Source organism: Strix uralensis, chromosome 3, assembly GCF_047716275.1.
Source record: "Strix uralensis isolate ZFMK-TIS-50842 chromosome 3, bStrUra1, whole genome shotgun sequence".
NCBI classification, from domain to species: Eukaryota; Metazoa; Chordata; class Aves; order Strigiformes; family Strigidae; genus Strix; species Strix uralensis.
The window spans coordinates 58709326-58722038 of record NC_133974.1 but is presented as its reverse complement, the minus strand read 5'-3'; positions in this window follow the sequence as shown (position 1 = coordinate 58722038).

Genomic DNA, 12713 nt, shown 5'->3' with positions numbered 1-12713 from the left:
TCAGACTGCACATGGCTTTTATGGATAAAAATTTCCAGAAAGATGGAAGACTTTGCCTGTACAGCCATCCACTTGTGTTCCCTCCCCAAGTACTTGGTCTCAGCTTTCGGTTCTCTGGAGCAAAGAGTCAAAAGGCGCTCCCCTCAGAAGTGCAGCATATGAGTCTGGGGATTTTGTACCAGTTACACCCAAGAAATACTCAGAGCATGAAGTCAGGATAAGAAATGACAAAAAAATAGACTGAAAGTCAGAGTAACTTTGTTCTTGAGAGACCTTGCAAATTATCCAACCGTGACAGCCCTGACTGCCTGGATTAGCCAACTTTCAGAGAAATAAAGCCTTCATGATTGTTTCTCTCTTGGACACTGAAATTACTTCCAGCCTCTCCTCAGGGTGCCTCCAAAGGGAGAAGCACATTAAGCCACTAAGCCAGTTTTTCTCAAAACAGCCACTAAATAAAGAGGCCAGAGGAAAAACAGGAACTGTAGGTAGCTGTGAAACTATACACTGCAGGGTTATTAAAATTTTTTAATTCTGCTTTTGTAAAAGCCTAAGCAATTACTAAAAAATTCATAATTTTAAATACAATTGTAAAATAACATAATTATATAAAGAACAGTTGGAAGCAACCCTGAGAATATCAGTTAGCCCAAGTCTGGAAGGATCAATTATCCCTATGTCATTCATGAAAGACATATGGTTAAACTGTTTTTAATATCTCCAGCAATTAAGATTTTACAGCCTCTGCAGACGTCTGCTCATACAGTGCAAAGCTATATTTTTGACTAGCACTGTCACTTTGCCTTATAAGTAGGAAGTGTTTCCTAGTACCTAGCTTGATCTTTTCTTGCTGGAAACAAAGCCTATTACTGTTTCTTTACCTACCAAAGACTTGGATAACAGCTTATCCTCCCATGCTTTGTAGCAGCCTTCTGTACACCTAAAGTCTCTTACCTTGTCCAAACTGTTTCCTATTCTGTGTCTTACCTGGGTCCAGTTTTTTCAATATTTCCCCAAAGGCCATATTTTCTAGAGATTCTCCCAGACTCTCTCTGGTTGCTTCACACGTTTCTCAAAGTGTAACGACCACAGCAATCCAGCTTGGCAATACAGGTCTGAGAGGAACAGAAAACCTGTGGTCTGCCTTTCTGAGTATACATCCTAGACATGATGTTCACAGCTGTACAACCTTATTAACTTCTGTTCAGCTTGTGGTCCACCATAAATCCCACATTCTGTCTTAAAAATCTGGTATTTCATCCTATTTCTGTTTGCCTATTCCTATCTATCTGTGTTGCCATTAAGCTTCATCTTGGTTTTTCAGACCAAATTGTCAAGATCTGTCAACATACCTGCAGTCTTTCTTCCCGATTCTCTTTAACTATTAACCAGAGAATTTTGACATACACTTTACACTTTCAACACCACGCAAGTGTGTTATCTTGCATATACAAGGTAATACTTTTTCTTTTCTCCCTTGTTTGTCCTTCTTGAGCATACTATATCAATTTATGTTCATCTTCTAGTCATATGAGTTATCCCATCTCTGTTATGCCAGTTACTTCACAACAGTGATGAAATTAAGTTTCCTGTGTTAATATATAGTTGCCTGTATAGTATCTATGGTATATAGTATAGAAACCTTTGATGGGCTGACCAGCTATTCCTATTTTCAGTCATTCTAAAAGAAATCTTAGTGACTTAGTGTTTACTAAGAATAGTCTTTATGTATCTAGATCCTTGTTGCTTAGGTTTAGCTAGGATCTTGTCATCCCTAGCTGGTATCCCTCCTTCCTAGGTCAGCAAGAGAAGATAATAGGATAACCTAGGTTGGCAAGATAATTCACCATTTTTGTGAGGTGAACTCCGTTTTGACAGCAGATCATTAAACGTTATTCCCTATTGAAAGGACCAAAGCTCATGCTCTTGATGAACCTTAAGGTAGTCAAAATGTGAGTTTCAGTTACAAAGAAATAATTACACATACAAATGTGTTGATTACATTGATTACATTACATGATAGGTTACATGACTACCTGTTCATTTGCATGCACAATTACCCAAACTGAATAAGAAACCATGACAAATTTAATGTGCCAATTGGGTGTGCAATCAGGCATTCAGCTAACTCACACCTAATTGGGCACACCTCATTTAGAAAATTGTTTTCCTAGTTTTCTGCTTACCTTTAACATTTTGGGTGAAGGCTCTGTGATAATTTTTCCACAGTTATAAAATTGAACAAAAGGAATTCATAGTTGTCCACAAAGAACATACACAGCAACACTGTCTATAAGCATTTTTCTTTTTCCCAGTTCAGCCTTGTCTAAAAACTATACAAGGTCCCACCAGGTCACAACGCTGGTGCTGTCATTAATCACTAGATTCCACAGCAATCTATTAAACTTTTGAGAAGAATTTGACACCAATAACACCAACATGTAGAGATTATGACTGACTTTTCTTTCAGTCATGGATTCATGGATTGTATTACATACACATAGTACTTGTGCAGCATGAAGTCATGTTTTTAACTAGGATGGCATTTAATTCACTGAGGACCAGATTTTCACTGACAGACAAACACAGATGTTTGTGGATGCCTGATTTATGTGCATAAATGTCAGCTGGGTAATCACAAATCAGGTATCTGCACATATACAGACTTATATTCTGAGTGGCTGTGCACACAGGCAAACAACTGATATGAGTATACAGATCCACTTCTAAGTTAGAGATGGGCTAGTACTTGGAGTGCAGTACTAGCTCCCACATTCAGGTTAGTCACAGCTAAACTGTCTGAAAATAGCTGAAGAAAGATCCCATGATAAAGCATGAAAAGATTTCAGGAGAAATTCAGGATCAATAAATGCAAAATAAATCCCATGAAGAGAAGTAATTGTAATTCTATATGTACAGCAGCAGGCTTTCAGTAAGATTTTTTGACTCAGAAATGAGACTTTAGAGATACTGTGAACAATTCTTTGAAAATGTTAGCCCAGTGCTCAACAGCAGTCATAAAAACAATTAGAATATGTGGATCTATTAGGAAAGGGAAAGGGAAGAAAACTGTATAAATTCACTGAATAAAACCCTTGTGCATTATGTCTCAAATGCTGTGTGTAATTCTGGCCATCACATATCAGAAATCATGTAGCACTGGTAAAGTGGAATCAGAAGAGGCAGTGAGAAATGTGACAAGGATTATCAGAAGTATGAGATGGCCTCTGAGGACAAATTACATAGAGTAGTATGCTTCTTAAAATTTAGAAAGATGTAATCAACACTTATAAAATGTTTTTTTACATTAAAAAACAACATGTCATGGAAAATATAAATAGAGAATGACAGTATATTATTTTTCATAATATATAAAATAAGGGACATATGATGAAATTATATGCAGCAGGTTTAACACAAACAAAAGAAAGCAAAGTTTTATGCAGTACACAATTAAATTGTGGAACCTTTTGCCACAGGATGATTTAGATAGCACAAACATGAATAGGTCCAGAGATTTTTGAACAAATCTTGGAAGATCTACTAAGATATTCTGAAATAAGACGTTGGAGACGTGACTCTGCTTCAGTAAACTCCTAATCCATAGTGCCAGCAGGGCAGAGTGCATCAGGAGAGGTGACCCTCCGCCCTTCCTGTTTCTTGTAGTCTTTTCCTAAGCATGAAATGTTTTTTACTGTCAGAAACAGACACTAGTCTAGGTGGACCTTTGGCCTTACCCCATATGGCTATGTTTATAATACAACTTTTGATCCTTTCCTTGGGAACTTCTACCTAGTTGCATTTTCCTGTCTTGTGTGCTGCTCTTATTTTCATCTAAATATAGTATTTGTTCTCATTCTTATTGAACTGCAACCTATTTTTTTCAGACCATTTCTCCAATTTGTCAAGATCATCATATTTAAATCCATTTCCTCACATCGTCTTTAGTAACAATGATTACCTGAAGGAATGGCTGATGACAGTAACTCTAAATCTTACAACACCTGCACAGTTAAATTACCCTAAAGCTCATTAAACTGACTGATGCCATATACAAGGGAATTATGGTATTTTAAAATTGTGATATATGTGTCTGGATAGATCTGGAAAGACAGAATATTATGGTTCCCAAAAGTCTACATGATTTTCCTTGCATGCTGTTATTTTGCATAATATCACTATTAGTACGGAACATCCTAAGAGTTGTTTCTGATCTATTAATATTTGTAAGATTGGTGCAGCTACTGTTCTCAGTTTGTAGGCACCTGTTGAAGTAAGACAAATTAAAAAAGAAAAAATATTTAATGTAATATTAGTTATCTCATATTACACTTTCAAGGTAGATTTTCCTTCTGTTAACAAATGCTAATACTTAGAGACACAAAAATACTGATGTACTGAAAGCCTGGTCTTCAGCCAAAGAACCTGGAGTTTATTTTCACTCCTGGCAGTAGATCTGGGAAGGGAAAGGGTTGCTAAGTGCAATATAATGTTGCTCCCTCTGAAGAGGAAAAGCATATTGACTAGCAGAGTGCCATGCTAAAATGTCAGTTTGACCAGTGGAGACCTACGTTCAGGCTTAGATTGAGGCAGAGCACATGCATATCTGTAGGCAACAGCCTGTGCAGATACCCTTTCAGGTACCTAGAAATGTGTTGCACAAAGGCTGAGTTGGGAGACATCTAAACTAATCATTCAGAAACAGAGATGGAAGGAAGGAGAGGAGGGAAGAATTTAGACAATTATCTTGTGTTGCACCTCTTTCCATTAGGAGAGTTAATTGTCTTCTCCTGAAGCGGCCATCTTTCTTTCAGAAGATAAGGAAAAGCCAGTGCTTTTTAAAATAGTATTTCTGGAGCAGAGGACTTGCACTGCTGCCCAAGATCCCCCACTACTTTTGTCCAAGAGCACAGTGTACTAAGACCTCTCTCACAACCTATGATAAACAATTTGAGTAGCAAGGGAGAGGAAGCTACCAGCAAGAGAGGAGCAAGAAGAGGTATCTTCATTCCCTTCCACTGAAGATGCTACACCTGATACTAAACTACTTTTCATGAACTTACCTGAAAGTATGCTTCACCTGCGTTCCAGTCCAAGCTCCTGGTTCTAAATTCCCTCAGTGAAATTAGACCTAAAGAAATATTTAAGTACTTTTCTCTTTAGAAGATGTTTTGATTCAGATTCTGTAATTCAGCCCCCAAGATGAATGTATCTATGGTTTTCTTTAATGAGATTTCTAACTTGTTTGACAAAAGTAATTAACAACTTTTGCCTTTTCTAAGGTGTTTGATTTAGTATCACATGTGAGTCTTATTATAAAATTAGTCTCTTATAAAACAGTAGAGAACACATTAAATGGATTAAGAACTCAGTAATTGGCAGATGCCCAAATGCAGCTGTCAATGGAGAGTCATACTGAAGTGAGGAATATTCTAACAGGATGATCCCTTTGCAGGGATTAATTCAATAATGTTTTATTGATGCCCTCAAATAATACACAGTAACACTGCTGGTAAAATGTGTGGATGACACATAGATTGTCAGAATAGCAGATAATCATGATGAAGACATCCAACTTGTCGGTGTGGGCCCAACCAAACAAATAATCTTTTAAACACCAAATATCTCTAGACCAAAACATCTGGACCATGCCTGTGAAATTAAATACTGCATATGGAACAGGGACTCAGTGAGAACCACACAGGAAGAGCAACTGAGCTTGAGCTTCCAGAGGGATGATGAGGTGAAAGGGGGCTCATGAAGTCACTGCAAGTATGTAAATAGTGGAGCAGAGGCTGGAAACGAGAGCATCCTTCTGTATGTGACACTATTGAAGCCAGCACATGAATACTAGTGGAGAAATTTCCAAGAATTGTCACTATCTTCACACACAAGCAGCAACTTTGCTCACTGCCTGTTGCTCATCACATCCTATTCTGCCCTTGTGTAACATCATCCATTGGATGAAACACATGAGTTGTTTCAGAAGCAGGAGAGTGCCGTAACCACCAGGCAGCACATCATTACAATGCTTACAGCCCCTTTCCCTCTGTCCCTGTTCCTTCATGTTCAGTGTCAGTGCTGCTCAGTGCCCCATTCCCAGGTCAGAAAGGGATGTATGAGTGAGTGGCCTTCTGACTCACACCCCATATCCATGCTTCCCCACAGCCTGATCTAGTGTGCAAAACAGAGATGGGAAATACATATCCCTTGAGGTCAAACCTGAGTCTCTTCATTGTTAGGAGCATTTGTTGCAAATAGCCTGTTATACAAAGAGTGGGTAGGAAAAACAGTTGTGTTTTTAAAGGCTAAGACCTTGTTTTTTTGAAAGAAAGGGTGCAGATCATTCCCTTCAGCAGATGGGCTGTGGGTTCTGAGTAGTAGGGAGGATGCACTCAGTCTTCTAACCCTTTCATGGCTGTATAGTAAGGACAAAAATACACTGCATTTAGTCAACAGAACTTGAGTTGCTGATTACATGACAACTGGAAAAGCATTCTTTATTCTAATGAAAATACATGAAAGCATTTACCTCACCAACAGGGCTTGATATATGGCTGCAAGTTTCTGGACTTTTGGACAGACATAAATCAGTTAAATATACATTTTTTCAGTAAAATAATCTTTTCAAACACACCACATTACTGACATTCTTAAAATAAATATTTATGTTTACATAGTAAGACAATAAAAGTTTGTTATAAATCATCAAAAAAGCTTTCTAGCAATGAGAAAGTTAGACCCACAAGGTTTCTCTTTGCTTGCTACAAACAAGATAAATGACACATTACAAATTTATGCTATAAAGAAAAGTTCCCCTTCCTCAACATGTTGTTCTTCTCAGATTACATGCCTGAAACAAGCATACGTAAAGTACTAATGTTGATTAAGAATATACTAAGTTATTAAATAAACATCTACTGTTTAATGTCTTTGGAGTCACAGCATTGCTGAAGATTAACCTTTCAAGCTTCTTAGAAAACACAGAAATGTCTAATAAAGTTTTTGATGTTAAAACTTCCCAGTTAACTAGTTTAGACTGCTTAGTCTAACATTTCAACTCATGCATAAATACATCACAAGATAAATTAATCTTGTTACTCTACTAACAGGAACCCTTCCTCCCACTAAATTAAAATATATACTTATGCCTGAGGTCCAAATACTGTCTTGAAAACTTTTAACTACTCATCCAAAAGTATACCTGCTTTCTGCTTGCATAGATAGTGGTTAAAAGAGTCTTAGTAAATATCTTCATAAATATTAAAATATCAAATTTTGACAAATATTATAACATGGTCAGTACTAATATCTTCCCTTATACTCTTGGATCTTCAGGTCACCACCATATCAGAAAAAAATCTGACTCCTGACCAGCCTGTGTGTGAGAGCAGGCAGACATATGCCTTTGCGCTAAGCACATACTCTTGTTCTCCTCCTAAAGCAGGCAGGAGAAAAGAAGGACCTTCTCCGTCCAGCTGGAAGGGGGTCCTGCCTTCACATCCAAGGAGAGAGAGGAGTGCATGCAGGTTATGATCACAGCAAAAACTAAAAATATGTTAGGATATAAAATGTCTGTTCTTCTTTAAAACAAATGAATTGTCCTCTATAGCCTCACAGTTCTTCAAGGAGCTCCATGCCATCCAAGCTGGGCATCCTTTTTGGATAGACAATCTGAGGCCATGGGTTGAAGAGAATTAATTTAATGTCATGGAGGATAGGGAACATTATGCAGACCCTCTCAAAGGAGGGTCTAAAGCTGCAGTCAGAACCCACAAAATCATCTGAAGCTGCACTGTTATTATAAATTCTTCCTCCCCTTATATTCACAGTTTCACTTTTATTTATGAATAATGTGCTCAGTCCTGTAGCATGAAACCAAGCTAGCTCCTAAACATACCATGTTTATTCTCCGTAATCCCAGAAGAAAACTGTGATTAATATACAATGTCTTTATGCAAGGATTTAAACACAGTAGGAGAACAGCTAATTAATGTCTTTTAGAGATGCCAGCCATCCTAAATCATTGGCAAATACAAGTCCAAGATATCAGACTGCCACAAAACCTATCAGTGAGGTACAATAGATTGCTATGATTAACAGTTCCTAATGGATTCCCATGGAAGGAATGATTGATTTCCAATAAAAAAGCCTTGGATTCACAACAAGGAAGCTACCACCTGCTTCTGTTTAAGAAGAAGGTCTGAAATTTATAAACTAGTTTGTGTACAGCATTTTCTTTTCCTGCTGTTAATTCTGTAAATTACCTTTTAACCACTACTGACACCATTTATTTTTTGTTCATTAGACTTAGGTGGTACTACCACAGAATTCTCAAAAGAAACCAATAAAATATTGTTCAAACTTGTATAGTAATCATTGTTATCATCTGCCCCTCCATGGAAATGTGACAGGAGATAATGATACAACATGGAGGCAGAAGTATAGACAATTTCATGGCTGGAGCCAGAAAAAGGTAGAATACCGATGTTCAGGAGGGTAAGAGCTATTGGATGTGTTACCAGCTCAGGCAGTTAATGAAAAGACAGAGAGAAGGGTTTTTTAAATTGCTAAGAGGAGCAAACTGTCATTCTGAAATAGACCTCAGAAAGTCCTGATTCCTAATGAAATAGATATTGTCTGGCCACACTTGGTTCTCAGGCTCCCAAATCTTCTGATGCTACTCTCAGTCATTCTGAAAAATAGCGAAATTCAGATACATGAGCAATATGCAGGCTTTGGCTCTGGATATGCAGCCTGTCTCTTTTGAAGGAGAGCCATACATATCTTGGTCCATCTCCAGATTCCTGTGTCTGACTGCACAGCTAGCAGTAGCTCTGGTTGCTTTCAACACCCCATGGCAAAGGGTGCGTATGTGCTTACAGACGTGTTAAATGAGAGCAGTTTCCAGCATTAGAGTAAAACTCCAACTCACAGATAAGTATCCTAATACTTTAAATGCTTTGCTGTGATTTCTTCTCTCACCTCCCTTTTGCTCTTTCGCCTCCTTTATAGCCTGCAGTTACAAAGGTAGTTGTCCTTTTAAATTACAAAATTACAATTACAAATTTTGTGAGTGCAAAAATAATTTTCTGCTGACCAGTGCAAGCAGCAAATAATAATCCTTCCTGTGCAGACTGGTGGGCCAAGCATCAGAGCTGTGTCTCCATTCCCTGTCCACACATGAATCAATGTTCAGCCAGTGGTCAAACTCACAGAGTCATCGCTCAGAGCAGAGGTCTGTAATTGATATCACCCAACCAAATTACAGTAACTGCCATCTCAAACATGTAAGCATTGCTCATTCTGAAGATTTCCTGCACTTTATGAAAAATAAAGAGTAATTCAGAATTTAAACATGTGGTAAGTTCCAACTGCATCACTTAAAACAGCTTTGGATCTCCAGATTGCGATACCCCATTAGCAAAAGGGATGGGAACACCTCAGACTAAAGTCTCCAAGGGGAGGACTTTGAGCCCCCATTGCTGTTTGAATAGAGGCTGATTTTTTCAAGAAAGATATTTAGCTGACCACAGAAGAACTGTTCTCCAGATTTATAGGCAATGAGTCCTTAAATCCAGCACAGGGCCCTATGATTTTTGGATTTTTTTATTTTTAAGGAATGAAGAAAAGCTTCAAACTGTGGTATGCACCCATCCCAAAAGCTAGTTTAATGTTCTGTGTGTGCTGAATGTGAGAAGAGGCACTTTTTGTTGAGATCCACTGAACTGTCTTTTATTGATCCATCACTATGCAGATGAGTTGTTCTGGAAGCCTGAGCTTGCATTCCTTGCACTTCTGAGGACTTGAATATTCACCATAATAAAGATAAACTTGGAAAGTCTTTAGGCCGTAACACAGTACATTCCTTTTGCCTTGCCTCTGCAAAGAGTAGCCAGACCACATTTCAGTACTTACAGCATGAGTCAACCCGTCTTCTGTGAAGGACGGGGCAGATGTGTGTGCAACAGTGCCTCTTTGAAGACTAAGGTCCTGATTAAATATCTTTTATTAAGCAAGCATTTTCCTTTGGAGACCTACCTTTTCATTACAAATAAAATGTGTCAAAGGGCTTCCTCCTGTTGTTTAATAATTCGTAAGGGAAACATTCTTTTCTCTGCACTGCCTCTGTGCAGTGCGTATGCTGTTTCAGATTCCCATTATGCCTCCCTTGTCAGTCATACCAACAGTTTATCCTAGCTAGGATTTCTGCTCTAGGATGTGATGAGTAGTGCCTTAGAAGTGACTCTTCCTCTTTATTGACTAGGGCGTACAGAGATAGATCACAAGTAGCTGAAGTTTGGTTAACTGAATCCCACACATTTTAACTCAAATTATTATCGTCAGCTGTTTTTATTGTACATTCTTCTTCACATAAGTATCCAGTACCTGTACTTTTGCATCAAAATATCACAGCATGACAGATTAACAATGCAAAACATAACATCTGGAGCATAAATTATGTGAAGAATCCTGTCTCAAGGTAGATGTAGTATCTTCAAAACACTGGGTGGTACATTTAATTTGGCTGAAGAAGGAGTGGTGAGCAATTTAAGTGTCATCATGAAGAAAAAATGACCTATTATAGATGCAGACAAAGAGGAAGCAAAGAGAATGATTTTCATCTTGAAAAAATTATATAGATAGTTGAAAGTATAGGTATAATTGTAAGTATAGATACAGATAAACTTTGGGAAGCTCTTTACCAGTGATAAGAAGAATATTCAGGTAACAAACACGTTTCCATATGGCAGAAGGCCAGATGATTTTATCTTGAAAACAGAAACAATACTGAAAATTGTATGTCATATACCTGGATACAATTCTGTTATGAATGAACTCAACCACCAGGAGCTATACAGTCCAGTTCCTCTGAACCTAAGTAATAGCTGCCCTCCATTCATAGTGCTGCCCTTCAGGCACCCTGCTCTGTGCACGTCTCCTGTCTGACACCATTCTTAGGCAGTATCATTTCCATAACACAGCTTTTAAGAGCCAGGAGTGATTCAAATGCATTTTTCTCAGTCCTAGCCCTTTGAATTGTAGAACTGTGATTTTGGAGGAACTACATGGCAATGAAGCAATTAATATATTTTTTTCTAGTCATATTCTGAAGAATTGTTACACTCAAGAAGAAAATAAAGGATCTTTCTGGATAACAAAATTTTGCCTTTAACACCTTTAACCAAACCTGGTTAAAGTCTGTATGCCAGACAGCTTTTCCAGATGGCTTGCCCTCACACTATTGTTTTAGAAAATACACTAATGTCTCCTTGAAAAAAAAGCCACATTTCCTCCATTTTTATGCAATGTACTCCATGAGGGAGGAAGCAGAACCAGGATACAGCTCTCTACTTACTTCCCTTGCTTACTAATTCTCCCCTCACATTATCTTCAATGTGGACACCGGTCAAGGGCAATGGTCCTGCTAACAGAAATCTCCTGATTTCAAAAAACAGGGAAAAAAACATTCAGTTTTCCCAGTTTGCTATTCCAGACATAGTGGGATTCTGTACTGGGTCTGGCTGAGCCGGAATTGGTTTTCCCCTATAGCAGCCCTCATGGTGCTGTGTTTTATGTTGGGAGCTGGCAGGGTGTTGATAGCACACTGGTGGTGTGGCTACTGCTGAGTAGTGCTTACACAGCACCAAGGCTCCTTCTGACATTTCCCCCCACAGTGGGACGGGGTGGGCAAGATCTTGGGAGGGGACACAATCAGGACAGCTGACCCGAACTGACCAAAGGGATATTCCATACCATATGATGTCTGCTCAGTATAAAGCTGGGAGAAAGGAGGAAGGGGGTGGGGTCACCCTTGGTCCTCCGAGGCAACCACTACACGTATTGGAGCCCTGCTTCCTGAGAAGGCCCGACATCGCCTGTTCATGGGAAGCAGAGAATAAATCTGTTTTCTTTTTTTGCTTCCGCGCGCGGACCTTTGCTTCGCTTTGCTTATATTAAAACTGCTTTTGTTTTACCCACAAGGGTTGGTTTTTTTCCTATCTTATTTTCTTTCCCCTCTTGTTGAAAAAAAAAGGGGAAGGGGGGGGAAGTGATAGAGCAACTTGGTGGGTACCTGGCATTTAGCCAAGGTCAAACCACCACAGATTCACATATCCAGATTCTGATCACTGTAGTGTAGGTGTCTGAATGAGAGTTAGTCACTTGGCTACTTTTACAGAGAGTGATGGTTTCCACAGAGCACAGATCATCTCCTAGGTGAGATGACCCTAACCATGAATTTTCTTCTCCACTGATCAGAGCAGGGATCCAGGCAATTACCTCACACATAGATGTCTAAAGTTGGATGAGATGAATTTCCTTCATCTGGCTTAAATAACAGGAAGCGCCCTCCCCCCCTTGCATAACAGCCTTTGAAGAATTACAGAAGACAACAGCTCTTTTAACAAGCAAATCTCAAATCCATCGCAGTGTTGGACACTATGCAAATCTGTAGTATGAAAGCTATTTTTACTGAAAGTAGGAAAAGCCATGCTGGGCAAGGCTAAAAGTCCATCAAGTCCTGTTTCTGACAGTGGGCAGCAGCCAATGCCCAGGAAGGATATGAGAATGCTGCAAGCAGGAACTGATGCTCCCCTGGTGAACTGTTGGAATACTTGGAGCTCTGTGTCTCAAGATCTCCCTGAGCCAGTGGCCATATTTTTTTGCATTTAATGACCTTAGATAAATAATTATTTTATGAATATGGTTTT